The sequence below is a fragment of the Octodon degus genome, unplaced genomic scaffold (assembly GCF_000260255.1).
Source record: "Octodon degus isolate 3935 unplaced genomic scaffold, OctDeg1.0 scaffold00009, whole genome shotgun sequence".
Taxonomy (NCBI): Eukaryota; Metazoa; Chordata; class Mammalia; order Rodentia; family Octodontidae; genus Octodon; species Octodon degus.
The window spans coordinates 28,686,988-28,704,506 of NW_004524585.1; positions in this window are offsets into that span (position 1 = coordinate 28,686,988).

Consider the following 17,519-nt stretch of genomic DNA (forward strand, 5'->3'; position numbering starts at 1 on the left):
AGCCTCCCAAGAGCTGGGATTACAGGTGTGAACCACTATGCCCAGTCTCAATCTGCTGAGTTATTTGGTCAGCCCATGAGTATTGTTTGAAACTTTCAAATATAAATTGACTAATAGGGAGTTAATTTGACTTTACTTAGAAATCTTTTGTTTAAAGCACTATATATTATTTTACTTTCTGAGTGAAAATATCTCTGGAAGAAAGGGTAGATGCAGGAGTAAGCTTGAAAAACTGGAAAGAAAAATACTGTCTAAATTTATAATCCAGGAAAGAAATAAGAATATTTGGAAAGACAAATTAGTAATTATGGAGTGTAAAAAAAAATCAATGGAAATGTGAATGAAATGAACTATGAAAGTTAACTGTAGAATTCCATTTCCAAATAATGGTAACCTCCCTTCTAAGCAGAGCAAAAGCAAGTGGGTGGAGCATTCTTCATAAAAAGTAAACATTTTATTAAGTTTCTACCAAGCTTTTCTTTGAAGATTGCATAAAGAGATCATGGAATGGGCCAGACAAATAGCTCAATGGATTAAAGTGTCTGTAAGCAGGCACAGGGGCCTGGGCTTATCCCTGGGCCTGCCTGCCAGCCTCGCCCCAGCAATTGAGACTCCATATGGTGGTGCACGCCTTTAACCCCTGCTCTTGGGAGGCTGTAAACAGGCAGGTCACTATGAATCTGATCTAGTAGTCTAGACCTTGTAATCTAGTAATGAGACCTTGTACACCCTGTAGACCCTTCCCTAAAACACACACACACAAAGAGAAGAGATCATGGAATAAAATACTTTGACCATGTATGAATAGTTTATGGCCAATGACTTGTAGTACATGGTGTTTTACATTAGAGAAAAAGGTAATCAGATTTTATGCCTTAGAATGTAAATTGGATACTTTGATGGGGCCAGATCATAAATCATTTTCTTGCTATCCGAATGTAATTTCATACAATTGGTAAGAAGCAGCGCTTTAAAATTCATATTTGAAGAATTAAACTTAGGCCATTGGACTTATCAGATGGCAAAGATGGTGAACTGATATTTTTAATGATGAAAATATAAATTTAAAATGGACTATACATATATTTAAATTGGACAAATTTTGCTTTACAGAAGATAAAACAATGTTCTAAAAGTCATTACAGTATTTCCCTTAAAGTAATTATAGGTAATTACATCCACGTGGAGGCTTGATCATACGGCAAACATGAGGACCAGCAGGTTCCAACCAGGAGCATCTTCCTGCCTCAGCTGCCTCAGTGAGCTGGCAACTCTATAGGCATTGGGTATACATGATCTCAGGGCAGTGATTATCTTTAGGAAAGATTTCTTTTCCTGAAAAATAGGAGCTTTTACGAAACAGCTAGACAGATCTTCCAGTATATTATTTATATAAATGCTGGGTATCACATATAATTGGAACAAAATAAAGATTGTTCTCATCAGAATAGTGTAAGGAATTTTTCAGTGTTTCTCAGTCAGCATTTATTCTCAACTTGAATACATTTCTTGACGTCAAAAATCTCTTGGAATATGTGCACAGGGTTGAAATTGGCAATGGCTTCACGATTTATCATGAATATATATATATATATATATAATTTTTATTTTATTTATTTATTTATTTATTTATTTATTTATTTATTTATTTATTTTGGTACCAGGGATTGAACTCGGGATCCTATGCTTGCCAGGCAGGTGTTTATTCTACTGAGCTATCTCAATATTCTTATTAGCTACCTACTTCTTACTGGTCTTTCTACTTAAGAAATAACCATTTTCTTTCTGTATTTCAATAATTCTCTCCACACAGAGCTCACATCCAAAACATTATCAACTTACCTGGGTAACAACCAATCAAAAATCACTGTCAGTGCTCCAGTTCTTCCCAGCATGAGTAGACTGCACAAGGCAGGGAATCTGATCACATTCTCCCTGCCTAACCACCTCCAACCCTCCAACTGTCTCAAAGACAGAGTGCACTATTATGTTGGCATGTACGCTGTCACCCCAGGCACATCCTATAAGACCTTCTGGGCCTCAGGAATGGTGGCACCAGAGGCTGTAATTGATTGCTGTTAAATAAAATCAACTTTATTTTTTACAACAAAGAACCACTATAAAACATTTACAATCCCACTATAAAACTTTGACGTGATAAACTGAGAATGAGGGGGTACTATTTTCTAAAAACAAAACTCTACTGCTTAAATAAACAGAGCAATTATAGAAACAAGACTCTGTGTTCAACAATATCTAAGGCAGTGCAATGCGGTAGAAAGAGCGTAGGCTTTAAACTCAAATAAATCTGGAGTTGAAGGCAGTTTTCCTATTTCAATGATTTCAAATATATTATTTAGTCTAATTCTTCTCTACCCCTTCATCTGCAATACAGAAATAAAAATACTCCATAGGGATTATTTGAGCTTTATATGGAAGCTAATATATAGAGGATTTACCAAAGCACTGGCTGACACTTAGATGCAGTCTGATAAGTGGGTATTACCATTCTGCTGAGTCTTTTTTTCAATGGGCTATGGGTTAACCTACAATAGATAAGTAATTTACCCTGTAATATTTTATGCAATAAATACTTAGAGTTTCTTCATTTGGTTTGGGTTGTAGCGCCAGATCTATCATGGGGGTTCTGAGGCTGTTGCCCATAGCAAAATGGTTGGTTTAATGCATGGCAATCTTCTGCCAAATGGTTCCTAGATTTCCAAGTTACTGGGAGGAACTGCTTTCCTTACCTAATAGTTACTGTAGCTCGACCTCATTTCCAACTCTGCTATGCACCTGGATTCTTACCACAGTGAGCTCCCAGTGTAAATGTGGCTTCTCTTCTTGTGGCTACAGTGTTTCTTTTTAAACAAAGCACATTATCCTTATTAATAAGGCACCTCCTATCAATCACTAAATTATCATTCTCTGACATTGTTAAATCACAGTGTCAGAGAATCTGATACAACTCATTGAGAAATTCTTTAAAACTCATTCAAACAAAAAGAATTTTTAAACCAGGTATAAAAAGTTATTTCTAGCCACAGGAAAAAACAAAGTATATAGAGTATGATTGAAATATACAGTGAATGCTTAAACTTTTAAGAAAATATTACAGTAAAAGATTCACTGTTATAATCCCTTTCAAGACATGAACATTCCTACTTATACTGTTGGATCCAATTTGCATGCCTATGTCATGTAATCCGAGCAACTACTTTGAAGATGATAACATGAAATATATTAAACATTGTTAATTTTCTACTAACTTGTTTTGAAATTCTATATCATTTTTTAAATGTTTTTCTCTCTTTATAATAAAATTAAAAACAAAATGATGCTCCTTCTTCCTACGAGCACTTTGACCCCAACACTCTTGTCCCTCCTGGAAGTTCTTTTCAATGTTTTTGCAACATTTTATAAGAAAAACACACTGCAGGCCACTGCTGAGCGCCACCCTTGTCAGAACACTACTGCGTGTCTTCATTTACCTTATTCACTGGACCTGACACCATGAGACCTCTAGCTCTCCCACAAAGTCAAAATGACTATTATTATATTTCTGAAATATTGATCGACCAAATTTTAAAAATGTGTGTGTGGTTTCTAGTCCTTGGAAAATTTTTTTTCCATTTTTTTATGTATTTCATACACAGGATCTCACCATGCAACCTGGACTTGTAGTGATGCTCCTGTTTTCAGTCTCCCCAGAGCTGGGATTCTAGGCGTGCACCACCATGCCCGGAATATGTGTTGGGCTCAGCATGCCCGAAGGGCAAGGTTGGCACATTTTGCGGGACCAGGGATCAAATCCTCATCCCCGAACTTGCCAAAGCAGGCGCTCAGTCCACTAAGCTATCTCCCTGGCCCTCCTTGGGAAATTTTTATAGGACACTTCGATCATTAGACAGCTCTCTGAATGCCTTTTCTTTTACATCTATCCAGGCACTTTATCTGTATTCCTGGCATCCTGGGATTCCTAGTCGCATCTTCAGTTCTCCAATATGTTTAAACCATTTCCTGTGTGACATGTTGTCTGTTACAATACTGGTGACTTTGTGTTGTTTTTCTGATTGATACAACATTATTGTGGAACTCTGTACTCTTTTGATCTACCTAGGTTAGGAGCTAGTGTCAGAACATGAGCGTTAGCGTCTACAGCCCATCAGAGTTCTACCTCTATCAGAAGCAATGAGGGAAACAGGAAATTGGCAGCCCAGTGTAAACTTCAGTAGCTCTGACTTGAACCTGTGATGTAACGAACACCATTAAGAAAGATTTCCAACCAATCTTGCATACCTGTATCTGGTAATCTGAGCAACAGATTTGACCATAACAATACGTAATAATGTAATTATTAATTGTTAATTGTTTATTCTTGTTTTGAACTTCTGTACCATATATATTATTGTATGTAGCTCTGTTTCTGTCTTTATTTTTTTGTTTTTACTCTTTAAAATAAAAATTAAAAGGGCAGGGGAGATAGCTCAGTAGAATAAGTACTTGCCTGGCAAGCACAATGTCCTGAGTTCAATCCCTGGTACAGCAAAAATAAATAAATAAATAAATAAATAAATAAATAAATTAAATAAATAAATGTAAAAGTTAAAAAAAGAGAAAGATTTCTGGACCCAGGGGCAAAAGTCTTTCCTTCTGTATATCCTTTTTTTTTTCCCATCACCACTTGCTGTCTGTTTTCCTAAATTCTCAAATACTAATGCAAAGGTTTTGATAAATATATGGCCTAAATGGGTGCATGTGGTGTGTTCCTTTTTTGTTTTAGAGTTTATTCACTGGATCTGGCACCATGGAACTTCTCTCTCTCTCTCTCTGTCTCTCTCTCTCGCTCTCGCTCTCTCTCTCTCATTTAGCACTTGTAGTTCTCATAATAAGTTAGGGTAAAATATTGAAATATTGCACAAAATAAATATAACAGCTTCACTAACAATTCTGAGTATGTAGCAGGCGCTCAACAGAGCGTGAACCATTTTATGTATGTTGTATGGTCCTTACTAGAATTCAGTTGTGGCTATATCAGATTATGTTCATCTGCAAGAAAAGAGAGCTGAGGCAAAATTTAAAGATGGTAGATGGACCTGGAATTTGAATGTATCTGTTCAAACTACAGACTTTGTGCTGGAAAGTTTCTTAATTCACTTAATTTCTCAAATATGTCTGCAACACAATAAAAAGACTTTGTAAGAACCTCTTTCATTGAGCAGAAACTGTGAAGTAAATTGTTGCATTAAACATTGTCACCAAAACTAAGCTCAAATCCAACTTCTAGCACTAACCCCTGTCCTTAAAAAAATAAGTAAGAAATAAAAAGAAGGAAAGAACATTATCAGAATCTGACCCTCCATAAAGGATTTAATTGCTCCAAAGCAGAATAAAGAACCTCAAAGAAATGTTCTGAAGGATATGAGGACTTTTAAGACTCGGAAAAACCTATGAACTAAGCACTATAATAGTAACATCCCACACTGTTCACTTTACCTTTACTCTTCTGTCTTTTGCTGATTTGTGATCGGGCAGTAGTAAGTGTGAAATATTTTATCATAATTTCCTTTTTCCAAATAAAATTGCAAGCAATGAAATTTTCACCTGCAAAACAGGTAAGCAGTGTTTTCCATACAAACCTGTTTTGTGGATTGATACCTTACCATGACAGCTAACCAAGGAAAATATATATTCATGTTTTGTTGGTTTCTATTGAGTTAAAATTTAGCATACATTACAGTTGAACATGTTTTCTGGTGAGCTGTGATTAACTGTAAAAGTAATTCCTTACACATTTTAAACAGTTGTAACCAGTGCTGCTGACCCCAGAAGCACCTCTGAGAAGGGCCCGTTTGCCAACTGCTGTTGGAGGCGAACGAAGGTGTCCGGCTGCTCACCAACCCAGCACGTAATGAGATGCAGTTCTGCCTTTCCTTAGCACATTTATGCAGGCCCATGCCCCTGGCAAAGGAGCAGGCATCAGGCTCTATCGATCTCAGACACTCAGAGAGCCACTTATCCATATGCTCGGGGTGTTCGACGCTGTGTCCCTGTCCAGTCACAAATTAGTCACTTTCCGCTAGTGACTACGAATATAAAGGAGGCATTTTCTGAAATATGGATCTTGTTTGAACAATTAAGGATAGAGAAACCTATGACCATTTTTCTTCATTTATTATGCATGTAAATGAAATAGCTTCAGTCTGTGGCCTGTATCCATGCTAATGAAAATATTCCACTTTCTAACCATACTTGCAAAGTTTCAGTTCTTAAATGAGGAAATCAGATAAAAATAGAATAGAGGGGCCAGTGAGATAGCTCAGCAGTCTATAGCACTTGCTTAGGCAAGCCTAGGAAAGTGCAGGGACCACCGTTTGATCCCCGGCCCCACCCCCGGGCAGGCTGAGCTGGCCACCAAAAACAAAAATAGAAAGCTTTCCTCCCTCCCTTCCTCTTCTCTGTTTTTGATTTGTAGAGCCATACATAGGTTTTGAGAAAAAAATTAATACTACAGACTGATACCTTATCTCTATAAAAATTCCCCAAATAGCATTCCTAATGGCCTCTGACCATAGTCATAGTCTCATAGCAAGGCCCTCTGGACTTGATCATTCCACACTTGCAACATGAGGATTTATAAGAAGCTATTCCCGACATTAAACACCTACAATTAGCTAATGAGCATTCAATTGGTTTTCAAGCTTTTGTTACAGAAGTGATTTTGCAGTGAATACTTTTGTAGTAATATCCATCACTCTGGGTTTATATTACTAGCTACCAGTGCTTGAAATTGCTGAGTCAAAGTACATATGTGCACTTTTTATTGTGATAGAAAATGTTCCATGCAACTCCTTTCCCAAGAGTTTCCAACTGTTCCTGTTTTTCTGTTGCATTTTATTTGACTATTAAATATTTTCTAATGCACTGACTCAAAAATGATGCTTCATAGTAGTTTTTAATTTACATGCCATGATCACAGCCGAAGTTAAATCTTCTATGTTCATTTGTTATCTGTTTGGTCTTCTCCGATTCTTTTTGCTGCTGAATTGTTTTCTGATGTGTCTTTAGTTTAGGCTATCATTTTGAAAGAGATGCTAGCTGCTTAAACATTGACTTTTCTACTGTTACTCTGGAACTTGGTTTCTATCTTTGTCCATTTGAGCCACAGTGACAAAACAGCATTAGTTGGGTGTCTTACAAACACATTTCCTACTCACAGTTCTAGAGGTTGGAAAGCCCCAGGTAAAAGGAACAAGGGATTCGATGTCTAGGGAGGACTCATTCTCTCCCAGGCAATGCCTTCACTCTGTCATCTTGTGGTGGAGGAAGGGACTCTTTCCTAGGGGCACTAACCCTGTTTCTGAGGGCTCTACCACCATGACCTAATTATTTCACAAAAGTTCTCAATAGCCATCATTTTAGGAGTTAAGAGTTCAACATAAGTTGTAGGAGAATAAAACATCCAGACCAGAGACATTTATGACTTCTAATTATTCTGCCTCACCTCTTCTGAACAAATTTATTCCTTAGTGTTTCTCTTAAAGTAGGATGCTTCTTTCCAATTGAATATATTACCCCAGAAATAATAAGCGGAGTGCAAGTTATTGCTATTCAAGGTGTTCCTATTGATCCATGAAACAAAATCATCAGAGATTACAGGTCTACAGAATTTCCAGCGCTACTGTACAACTGTCGAATCAGAACCTCCAATTTTACAAGAAACCCTGGTAACATATCAACATTTGAGCAGTAGATATTTTAATAGCCAGTTACCCTCGTTATGTTTGGCACAGAAATTCTAGCCTACTTGTAGGCTATGGGTCCAGCGACAGTTTAATTTTGAGAAATTTTGTACTGCTACTTGGTTTACTAGATTGTGACTTCCACTGGTCCCTGCTGCTCTGGCTTGAAGAGGAGGGAATAGGTTTCCCTAGACTACTGCACTGTGTCTCTCCATTAGGGAGGGAAATCTCAGGTCTGAGACACAAGGAAGCCTTCTGAGCCAACACATCTGTGCTCATTCTGTCTGCTTATTCTTTTGTCTCCCACAAGGAAGAGAAGCATTAGGAGAATTGGAGAAATTCCTAGTTGGGCAAGAATGAGAAGAAAAATAAGGCAATTTACCTGCTTAATTAGGAACCAAAACAATCACAACTTCAAGGGAAAAGACAGTCAAACAATGTGAAGTGAGAAAGATCAGATATAGAAATTTGCTAAGAAAGATTTTAAAACTGCTGCCATAAAAATCCTTCATCAATATTCTTTGCAAATAAATGAAAAAGTAGAAAAAAAATAAAAAACAAAAAGAAAATAAAGAAAGCAGAGAAACACATGCATTAAGATGGAATTAAAACTTTTATTATTCCTTAAGTCATGGGATGCCAAAAAATGCAAAAATCTAGAATAAAATTAGAGGAAACATAATAAAATGGAAGCTTAAATGTTGACATCAGTAATCAGCTTAAATATATATGATCTAAATACAGATACCTTGTTTCATGAATTTTATTCTTTCCACAATTCTGGCTGGTAACCAAATTGATTGAGAACTGAATTAAGTTCAATGGTTAGGTTCAGTGTTGACCTTACAGGGAAGCTTGATTCCATTACAATCAAATTACATTCCAAGCAGCAAAGCTTCAAGGTAAGAGCTTAGGAATTAAAAGGAGAAACAGGCAAACACACATTTTTATTTGGAGACAGTTACACATGCCCTTCCTCACCTGATAGGACTTCTAAAAGAAAATCTGCAACATCTGAATAGGACAATCAAGAGACAAAGTTTGAATTGCAATTGGTAGAACACAGGACCAATGCCAGAGGAATCCATTTCTCTTCCAAGTGGCCACTTAATGCAAAGTAAGATAGACTATTTGCTGGATCATAAAACAGAAATAAACAAATTTTTGAAATAATTTTGACCATACAGCAAATGCTTACTGGTCATAAGGGAATCCAACTAAAAAAATCAAATGGAGGACAGGGGCTGGCAGGATAGTTCAGCATTCTAAAGCACATGCTTAGGCAAGCTTAGGCAGGTGCAGGGATGAACCCTGATACCAAAAATAAAATAAAATAAAATAAAATAAAATAAAAATAATAATAATGGAGGACAGGAAAATATCTAAAGATATGGACATTTAACCACATGAATCTAAATAATCCACAGATCAAAGAGTGAGCGTCTCAAAGAGAAGTAAAAATTCTGAAATGAAAATACAATATATTGAAACATGCTGTGCTCAGAGAGAAATTTGTAACACTAAATACTTACATTAAAAATGAGGAAAATTCTCAAATCAATGGTGTGTTAATACTTCCAGAAAGAAGAAAAATAAATTTCAGACAAACAGAAAGATGAAAATAATAAAAATAAGAGCAGAATTATATGAAATTTTAAAATTAAAACAATGGAGAAAAATCAGTGCAACAATAGAATACCAAAATATGATGAAATTGACAAGGTTCTACTAATAAAGACACAAATAAAAGTGATAAAATGCAAGTTACCAATATTGGAGATGAAATACAGTACACCATTACAAATCCTGTAGTCATTAAAAAGTAATACTAGAATAATGTTAGCAACTTTGCCATCATAAATATAACAACTTAGAAAAATTAACCTGTTTCTTAAAAACTACAGGCTATTAAAATTTAACAAATATTGGGCCTGCCAGATAGCTCAGCAGACTAAAGCACCTGCTTAGGCAGGCGCAGGGACCAGACTTCAATCCCCGGCATGCAGTGCCAGCCCCTCCCCTGGGCAGCACTGAGGCAGCGACAGAGTTGGGGTGTGGTAATACCAGCGCTGGAGAGGCTGAAAATAGGAGGATCACTATGAGTCCAACCTGTGTAGTGAGACCCTATAGACTCTGTACTAAATACATAAAAAAAAAGAATGACATAGATAATATGAATATCCCCAATTTTATTTTTTTAAAAATAATTTACTTATTTATTTATCTATTTGGTCCTATCTCAGCCTCCCCAGTGCTGGGATTGTAGGCATGCGCCACCGCTCCCGGTTTCGGTGGCCAGAACAGCATGGGACCTTCAATGCAAGCTGTACTGTGGACTCAACCTGGGTCCTCATACTTGCCAGGCAGGCACTTACACCAGCGAGTTATCTCCCCAGCCCCCCTTAATAACTGTAAAAACTGAATTAATGAGAATATTTATGCAAAAGAAATCTCTAAACCAGAAGTTTGAACTAGAGAATTTTACAAAATACATAATTAATTCCAATTTTATTCCATGCCTTCTAAACATTGAAGGAACACTTCCTAAATCACTTTATCAGGCTAGTATTACCTCAATACCAAAACCAGACAAAAATAATTTAAAAAAGAAAAGAAAGGAAAAAAAAGGACAAAAAATTTAGACAAAAATAAACAAAGCAAACAAACAAAAATCTCTCCTCAACTAACCAATAGCAAATCCAATCTAAAATGTTAGAAAGTTGTACCTTATTATGAAGTCAGATTTATTCTGGGTCTGAAAGCCTGGTTTAGCATCTCTACATCAATCCATGCAATTCACTATAGCAACAAGCTTGTTGATAAAAAATTTTATCCATCGATATAGAAATAGCACTTGAAAAAAATCCAACACCCGCTCATAAAATGACATTGAAGTAGATCATACACGAAGAGGAACTGCCGCTTTGCTCAGCACTACAGCGGGGAAGGCCTGAGCGCTTCCATCTCATCTCGGGAGCAAGGCAATGAGGCCTCCTCCCCACTCTTACCAAACTCAGTCCTGTGTCTTGTCGTTGCAGTAAACTGAGACAAAGAAATAACCTACAGATTGGAGAAGAATAAATGAAACTTTCTGTTTGCAGATGACATGGTCACCTAAATAAAACAAAATCCCCAAGCATGTACAGAAACAAAAAATCCCTCTAATAAACTAACAAGTGAGTTCAGCAAGGTTATAGCATACAATTTGATTCTTATACACTAGCAATAGCAAATAAAGTTGAAATAGAAAATACAGTAACATAGGACTTCTTGCCAAAATAAAACATTTAAGTGAAACATGTAGGGCTGGGGAGATAGCTCAGTAGAGTAAGTGCTTGCCTGGCAAGCTCAAGGTCCTGAGTTCAATCCACAGTACCGCAAAAAAACAAAACAAAACAAAAAAACAAGTAAACAAACAAAAAAAAAAGTATAAGATTGTATTCTCAAAAATGACAACGGCTGTCAAAATAATTTAAAACAATGAATGTAAATAAATGGAGACATCCACTGTAGTCTTAAACTGGAAGTCTTAACAGAGAAAAATTCCAATTTGTTCAAATTGATCCATAGGTTTAATGCAAATTATACGAAAATTCCATGCTATTTATTCATTTATCACACAGAAGCTAATTCTGGGCTTTATTTGGAAAGTTATAGGCCGAGATAGGCATATGTATCTATGGAATATTATACAGAATCCAGAAATGGACCCACACAAGCATGCTGACCTGCTTTGTGACAATGGAACCAAACCATTTGTAGCAAATAATCTTTTAAACAAATGAACTGGAACTTTTGGAAATCTGTATGTAAAAGATGAACTGTGAGATAAACTTCACATTGGTCAAAAATCAATGAAAAAAGATGAATATAAATATAAAATCAAAATTGTATAATATTTAGAGAAAAAGCAAGACAAAACTTGGGCATTTGGGATAGAGAAAAGTAGAAAATATGATTTATAAAAGGAAGAAAACCTACATTGGATTTCACCAAATTGAAAACTATTGTTATGTGAAGGGGCACTTAAAAAAAAACTGAAAAGACAAGTTACAGAATGGGGAAAAAATGTATTTGCAAATCAAAATAGTCCAGTCGATGTCTGAACTATCTAATGAATAGTCAAAACTCAAGATAGAACTAATCAATTCAATTTGGTAATAGGCAGACATGAGAATGACAAATTTTCTCTATTTACAATGGGATACTACTTAGCAATTAAGAGAATGAAGAGGCAAAGCACAAATCATGAGATAATTTAGGAACATCAGAATGGATTAAAGAAGCAAAGGGCTAGATGATATGAATTCATTCATACAGTGTTCTAAAGAAGAAAATAAAAGTCATGATGGAAATCAGAATAGTTGCTTGAGGAAACTGTAGGTGGAGCCTTTTATGTTGATGCAAATATTCTCTATCTTTTTTGCAGTGGGTATGCGTATTTGTCAGCGTTTGCCAAAGCAGACATTTATGATACGTAGATGTAATTTTATGTAAATTATACCTCAGTAAAAAGACATAAAAATGAAATATAAAACAAGAAAAATTAAATTTTAGCATAGCTAACGATGTTTTAACATCCAAGTTTCTTTTCTTCTGGGGACTCCCATGAAGATATGGTAGAAAACCATCTGGCTCTTACCAGGTTGAGTCACCTCCCCACAGCACAATCCAAGGGCATTGCCATAAAAGGTGAAACACTGCCTTATGTGCTGGCCTCAGCAGCCACAGCAGGTACCTACATCCTGCGTTGTTCCTCGTTGTCCTTCAGTAGAACAGCTTTTGTCCTTCTCTCCAGTTAGTCATCAAGCAGCCTGTTCCTGTCAACACTCAACTCCCTGCCTGGCTCATTTCCATTGTGTCTTGAACACATTTGTTACTCACCTAGCCTTCCTTCCTTTGTCTTCTCAAGGCCCACCAGGCTGTGAACCACAGCCTCGAGGACCGCTGACACTCCCAAGACCTACAGAGAGCTGGCCTCGCTCCGGCCAGCTCCCAGCTGTTCTGCTTTCCTCTTCTGCCTCAAAACAGGGAAGGTCTGCCCACAGTTCAGAAACTGGCAGCAAACAGGCTTTATTTTCAGCCAAGGGACCCATGCGATCCTTGTTTTGATGCCTCCCTATTGGAAGACATAGAAAAAATAAGAAACCCGAAGAACCCCAAGCACAGCATAACAGTTCTTTTGAATAGTTTCCCTTAAAAACTCTCCCCAGGGTTGCAGCTTTCAAGGCTGTTAGAACAGCCTGACCTGAAGCTTTTGCATAAAGTGAAGTGTGAAAATAACAGAAGTTATATAATCAGAAAGAAACAGGTTTCAATTTTAGTATGCAACTTATGGTGTGCATGTTTTAAAGATAAATTAATGAATGAACTGAAGTTCTTTTGAGCTTTTGTTTTTATAGCTGTCAACCTAAAAATCAGCACTTCCCTGCAAGAATTATTAAAGGCATTGGACTTAAATGTTTAATTTTTATAAATCACCTATCTACCATTCCTGGCACATGCTATATACCCAACACGTGCATTCAATATTCTATTCATTTAATTCAACACTTAGTTTATTAATTAATTGAATATTAATATATTCAAACATATATATTGAGTGTCAAAGCACTGTTTTTGGATGCATCAGTGATTGTAACAAAGCTCTTGACCTCATGTAATTTTACATTTCATTTGGGGAAGCAGACAATAAAAGCGAATAGATAAAAATATAATGACAGCTCTTGTAATACACAAGAGCTACAAGAGAAAATAGGGCAGGATGAGGACAGAGAAGGTGGTACAAGATGATGCTGGGAGGGTTACAGTTGGGTAAAGATCTGACAGATGTGAAGGTGGGATCCACTGGAAACCTACGACTCTTCTTCCTCTCTTCCTGGAGTGCTGACTGAAACCAAAAGCTTTCCCGTGATACTGACCCTCTTCAGGGGCCGGCCCAAGCAACGCTGATCGTGCTAAGCTAAATGGCTTAGGTAAGGACTCATTGGTTTGCTTGTCTGCTATTTCTCCCCTAAGTCCCATCAAGTCCCAAAGGCTATACGAAGTATTTTCAGAAGCAATTGTATTGACACAATAAACAGATTTTTTAGAAAGAGAACAACTGGATGTTTAAAGGAGGTTTTGTAAAGAAGTAAGGAGGAGTTCCTCCCCTTTTTCTGGTTGAAATGCAGATACTAAGAAGCAAGAGTTCTAAGGAGTATTTCTGAAATTTCTTTTAATCAATACATTAAAACCAACAAGCTGTTATGAGGTGCTGTGTAATGTTGCAATGTATGTAAATGCTGCACAATGTTTAAATCAGGTTAAACATACTTATCTTTATGTTATGGCTTAGATCTAAAATGTCCTCTGAAATTATTCCGTGCATGGAGGATGGTATACCATGAGGGTTCTCTCCTCATCAGTGAATTCATCCTTTGGGAGTCCTGTTAGGAGGTGGGGCTTGGTGGCTTTTTAAAAATATTATCTTCCTGTACGTCCTTAATTTTCCCTTTATAGTACCTGTGATGATCCCTCCTGAAATTTCAGGCCCGTTATAATGTGAACTAATCCACTTCCTTCTGGTCCTTCCCTTCCAGGCACTCTCCTCCTAAGATGGATTTCTCCAGCAGTAATCTAGGCCAGAGCTCCAAGGGCAATGAAAAAGTGTTTCCTTCCTCACGGGCTGGTGTGGTACAGGAGGCTAAGAATGCGTATCTGCTATTATTTTTCATTGCTCTTTATTTATTTTGTAAATCCTTTGTGTCCACTCTGTTCAGCACCCTGACAGGAGAAATGAAACATAAATCTTTCTCCCAAGGATCCTTAAGGATGATCTAGTTTTATGATGAAGACAGAGGAGTTCGTAAACTTGTGGTTCTCAACAATAGTGCTGTGGAACATTCACAAGTGAGTTGCTAAGTTTAGAGCAGGATGTAAATTTCTTTTGTTATGTCTGAGGATGCAACCTGTCACTGCGATGTCAAGAAGATGGAATTAGACTGATATATGTGATTGAGAGAGGTGCCACCTGCTGTGCACAAATTAATCAGGTGAGGTATGATGTCAAGCCAGGGCATAATCACATGTCTACTCCACTGACTCATAGGAGACATTTGCTCTGTGCACATAGTAGACGGCAAGGGAGGCAGAAATTAGTTCTACCCGAACAATAGAACAGTGCTGAGGGAAAGCCACATGAACAATGAAATATCCACGGGTCCTTTTATAGGCGCCATGCGCTATTGTGCTGGAGCAGTGATTGGGTTGTCAGTGTGGATGACTTGTTTAGTGCTGTTTTGAGACATTTAGCGCCTTCAACTGAGACTTTTCTAAAGCTAGCATTCCTAAATTTACAGTAAAACGTTGAGAATAATGAAAGAGGAAATTGAAGACTGATGTGGAAATTACAGGGTGTAATAGGAGGTCAGGGAAGAGGTAATCTGCAGAGTCTACTATGTCTCCGATGAAGAACGCCATGAACAACAGGTGCAAAGAGATGCAGTTAGAGGAGCAGCAGTGTGAGATTGGCAGACTGGCATCTGATCTCAGAAACAGTGCATTCAGGGGTTTCCCAGGGGACTTGCATAGATGCACTTACATAAACAATTTCTCTTTATTGTTCATTTATCTTCAAAGGCCTGAGCTAGAATTCAAACCCAAGTCCATTGACTCCCAGTTCTGAATGCTTTTCCACACGGACAGGATACTTCTTAATTGCCCCACGCATTTCGCGTTTGTAGTGGAAGCAGATACAGGAGCCAGGAGGCCTGTCACCACTCCTGTTTATTCCAACAGCTGGAATATGAGGTGATTTTTGAATGCCTGTTCCACCAGGGAGCTTTTCATAAAATGAAGTTTGTGGCCATTGATTTGGTACCTAGCAAGCCTTAGGGAGTTTCTTCCCCCCCACCCCGTTCTCTTAAAATGGGCAACAGCGACAGCTGCGGAAGCGGCAGCCACAGCCTGTGTTCCCCAAGCAGCAGGGTCCAGAGGAGAGCTGGTCTGCGCAGAGGGAGCTGCCTGCTGCTTTGCACCAGCCGACTCTTCTATTTTTGGCTCTGAAAAAAACAACAAAGGCCATCTCTACTGACTTCTCACAGATGTATTATTGCCTTCCTCTGAACTTCTGCTGGCCCTTCCACTCGTTTTCTCTGACAATATTCTGTACGGCTATGGACTTAGTCATTCTGCCTATTTATAAACAGCTGCCCACTTTTAGCTGCCTTTTACCATCCCTTTAATATTTCCTTGTCCAAAAAGGCAAGAGAAGGAAACATTCCCATAAAAAAAAGAAGAAATCATCACAGAAGGAAGAAAAAGGCAGCTTTATTTCTTGGTAGCTAGAGCAAAGCATAATGATAGCGCCACAGGTTAGGTCAGGACTGACCCCCCCAAGGGTCTCTTGTGTTAAGAGTTGGGGCTTTGGGAACGTGGTTGGATGATTGGGTTCCGTGCATGAATGCTCTTATGAGTTCCTGGTGGAGTGTGTTGTGAGCGGCACAGCCTGGGCATAAGGGGTGGGTCACGGGGGTGTGACCCGGAAGTGTTTCCTGGCCACCATGATCTGAGCAGCTTTCCTGCACTGTCCCTTCCACTCATGCTATTTCTGCTTTGGAGCCAGCAGAGTACAGAGTAAACTGTGAACCAAAATAAAACATTCTTCTGTAAGTTGTGGGCATCAGGTATTGTGTTTCAGTGACGAAGAAAGTGACTAAGACAGCCAGAATATTCCTGAACCCCTCCAGTATTAGCAAACAATCAGATGAAAGAACATCTGTGAGGAATGTATAATGGCACTTGACATCCTGGTGGGTAAAGCAATCTACTCACTTCATGGGGCGGAGTAAACCTCAGTTCAGTGTTGGATGCATGCTGGCTCTTACCAACCTCAGCACTAACGCATTTTCTTCACTACCCAGACAAGAGGTGCTCAAACTCTGTTCAGTCAAAAGGTACCAAAAGTCTAAACCCACAGTGTAGATAAAAATCAAAGCTTCTTTGATCAGGCAAAAGCATGTTACCTTCCTCCCCTGCAGTGTCGTTCCCCTCCATAGGACTCAAACTCTGACAAAAAAGGGTATGATAAAAGGCCAAAGTCTAAAATGTCTACATTGTCTGGTTCTGATCCACCTCGCTCATATTTTCTCCTCTCCAATTTTCTGTGACTACAAACTCTGAAGCTTCACATGTAGGGACTGATGTCTGCAAATCTCGCTTGGCTTGCTGTCCCATTCATGTTTATTGAGTAAATGGCTTTCCTGCATGACTGAGGGAACTGAAGGACCACATGCTTGTGAAAGGAAAATGGGATGCGACACTGCTTACAAGAGGCAAGCAATTTAGTGAGGAGAAAAATAGCAGGTTAGGGAAATGGGTCCGTAGTCAAGTGAGTGGAAGGCTCTGTTTATGAAAGCAACAGCTGTTCAGAGATTGCCCTTATGAAGCAGGCGACATTTGTCCTTCCTTCAAGGCTGAGTTAGGATGGGTCAGGTAGCAACAAAGGTCTTCCTATTGTGGGGAAGAAGTGGACATTGTGATTAGCAACATTTTTTGTGGCCAGGGAGGAAACAGTCTGGCAGGAATGGCTCTCTGGTGTTGGCAGGAATGTGAGAGGTCTATGATACAGACTTACTGAGATAACTCTGGAACGTGTTGTAAACCAGGCAGTGGAGTTAGGTGTGACTTGGCTTCCAATAGGAATCCAGCATTTATGCTTAACTGGGACAGTGACCCAGTGGAAGTGGTTAATTAAAATCTGGAGAACAGGAATAACATGACTCAAGTTACAGACTG